Below are 3,519 nucleotides of genomic sequence, written 5' to 3' on the forward strand. Positions count from 1 at the left end.
TGTGACCTTGCTGTTGATGCTAAATGTGCCCAGAACTGGTACTCTGCAAGTAGAGAGGTTCATTGCCTGGAAATGACCTGGGTTTTGGTTAAGCCCCCCTTGCTGTTCCAAGCTTCCTCTGAACCTTGAAGAGACAGTTCCATCCTAGCCCGAGTTACTATTACAAAGCTGTAACAACAGAAGGTTTCGCTTGCAGAATCAAGTTACCTGTATGCTTTGCCATGGTACGCTCTGACTCGCAGTTATCATATGGAAATCTCGATCTGGGTTGGGTTTGTAAAGGTCTCGATTAGCTGATTCTGTGGCATTTTTGTAATCGGCTGATCAACGAGAGCATGCGTATGTATAGATTAAGTTATCAGTAGATGTTCATTTCCTGGTAATCTTTGTAACATGGAATTCAGTTTTTCAAGCAAGAAATGAAGCTATTTTACAAATCTTTGCTCCCTGTCAGATTATATATTTTACTTCTGATGAAGGGAGACTCTCAAAAACTCAGATAGGGACTCGGAATGGAATAGAGATGAATCATACATAATTATTAGGAATAGTTTGAGCCTGATAGGAGTAGTTTGGTTTCTATGAGAATGAATTTTTTTATTTTTATTCTTATTTCTAGTAAGCCATTGGAACAAGGCAACCGATGAAAATGAAATGGATTTTCATTCTTATTTTTATACAGGTATTCAGAACATGCTCTCAAAGCAAAATATTATCTTCATCCTCATTCTCAAAATATGGAACCACTTATGTGATAGCTCAATTAATTTCCAACTAAACAACTTGATTTCAGCAAAGCCTAAATCCTCCATTTGCATCCATCATCCTCGACGTATGGATTCTTGGCATCTTCATGTTGCCCACTCCAAACCACAAGTTTTATTTTGGCAACTAGCCAAATTTGAACACAAATAAACGGGCCAAAGCACATTCAAATGACAATTTAAAGGATTATATTAACAACATTTAGAGTGTGTTTGATAATAATTTTGGAAAGTATTTTGGTATTTCTAACACTAGAAAAATTTTTATTTTTCAAGTATTAAAAATGTTAGAAAAACTTATAAAATCACTGTCAAATGTACTCTTAATTTGATGTAATTAAAAGTCATTTAAGAGTAATTTTGAAAAGATAGAATAAGAAATATTTTCTTATTATTAGAAGTCTTACCTTTACAAATTTTAAGCATTTCATAAAAAATCACTTCTAAAGATAACCCATTATATTAAAAAATAAAAATAAAAATAAAAGATAACTACTCTAAAATTTAAAAAATCTACTCTAAAGCTTAAATTGTTATTTACCATAAAGTTATTAATTTAACCTAAAAGCTTAAATTATTAAATCAGGCTAACAATTTATTGGCAGAATGAGTTAAAACATAACTTCAAAAATCATTTATAAATTATACCTCAAGAAATAGACAAGAAAATAAGAAATAAGAGGTACAGAAGATTCAAACTCAAAGAGTTGAAACTTACCTCAAAACCCACTTATGAATTATACCATAAGAAAAAGAAAACTAAGGAAATGAGATAGACTATACAAAAATCAAATATATGCATATTTCAAAAAACCTTAGTCAATGGGTGTAACAATTGAGGTCTTCATGTGGCTAGAGATCAAAATTCAGTTGAAATCCCCTACTAATTAGTGATGAGTAGAGTGGTGGGCCTTGTGAAGAGGGTAGGTGTGGTGGGGCCTCATATGTAGAAATTGCTTGCAAATTTATACCATTATACCATATGCCATTTTTTGAGTGGATTTGATATGAAATCCCGAACCTTTAGTCTATTCAATCAGCAATAATTTCCCCAAATCTGATTTTAAAAAACACAATAATTTGCATAAAGGATTTAAGAAGAGGAGTTTGAAGGCCACCCAAAGCGGGTTTGTTCAAAAATGACTCTAGTAGGAAAGCAGGTTCACGATGAAATCATCCTGGGGGGACCAACAGAGTCGGCTGAGGTTGCTAAGGCCATGGTTGGGGAGTGCATGGAAAAACCCTTTGACGGCAAGAATATTCCTAGTGTCTTCCTTGCTGTTGATACAAAATGTGCCCAGAACTGGTACTTTGCCAAGTAGACAAAGGCATCATTGGCCTGAAAATGACCTGGGTTTTTGGCTTAAGGACCCCCCTTTTACCGTTCCAAGCTTCCTCTCCACCTTGAAGACACAGTTCCATCCTAGCCCTGAGACTTGAGTTATCTATGCAAAGCTGTAACTACAGAAGGCTTTCACTTGCAGAATCAGTTACTCGTATATATACTTTGCCATTGTATGCTCTGACCTTGTGGTTGATCATGTGGAAATCTCGACCTGGGTTGGGATTGGGTCTGTAAAGGTCTCGATTAGCTGTTTCTGTGGCATTTTGTAATTGGCATGATCAAATGACAGCATGCAGTATGGATAGATGAAGTTATCAGTTGATGTTAATTTCCTGGTAACTCTTTGTAACATGGAATTCAGTTGATGTTAGATTATTTCTTTTACTTTTGATGAAAGGAGACTGTCAAAGACTGAGAGTAGGGCCTCGGAATGGAAATAGAGGTGAATCATAGTGAATCATAATAGGGAAGAGCTTGATCCTGACTAGGGTGAGTTTGGTCTCTATGGGAATGATTTTTTTTATTTTTATTCATATTTCTAATAAGTCATTCGAAAAGTAACAGATCAGATGATTTATCCATCTTAAGTTGCCCTTAAACAATCTCTTTCTTCCCCATGAAAGCAATTTCAAAGAATGTATAACATTCTAAAAACTCTTAAAGAATGTTTAGATCCAATCCAAAAAATATAAGTATTGCAAAAAAGTACAAATATATGTCACATAATTTTATTTTTATCGTATCATCCTTATTTTCGGTAAAAACTTAAAACACTTCATAAGTGATAATATTTCAAACAAAATCATCAAATATGCGAGTAAGTAATAATATTTCAAATATGCAAAATATCGTTTTGATCATCAATATAGGTAAACCACCTATATGATAACTCAATTAATTTTCAACCCAACAACTCGACTAATTTCAGCAAACTTCATGTGTTGGGCCTTCACAATTTTATCATGCTAAATATATCATACACTTCATGAGTTATGAGTTTACATAACGGGTTTAGATTAATGATGTGTTGCCAAATTTTGCTATATGAAAAAGCCTAAAACGGTAGATTTAATTGTTATAGCAAGTCATTGTTATAAGACAAATTGACATCATTTTTTAGATAATAAGATACCATAATTTCAAATCATTTGAATTTGTGCAACACATTCACAAATTTCTTGTGTTAAAGCTTATAATATTGTGTTTTGTTTGAAATTCGAAAATGAGTAAAATATTGAATGTTATAAAGGGTTGTACCTTCCATTCCACACCTATTACTTTATTTAAATAATATATTTTATTTATTTATTTTCATTTTGGGTGTCTGGTTGGCATTAGTTAAATACTAGGTCCTGGTCTTTATTTGAAGAGGGTAGGAATTAAAAGATGATAATTATTAAGGGCAAGGTA

Source organism: Vitis riparia, chromosome 19, assembly GCF_004353265.1.
Source record: "Vitis riparia cultivar Riparia Gloire de Montpellier isolate 1030 chromosome 19, EGFV_Vit.rip_1.0, whole genome shotgun sequence".
NCBI lineage: Eukaryota > Viridiplantae > Streptophyta > Magnoliopsida > Vitales > Vitaceae > Vitis > Vitis riparia.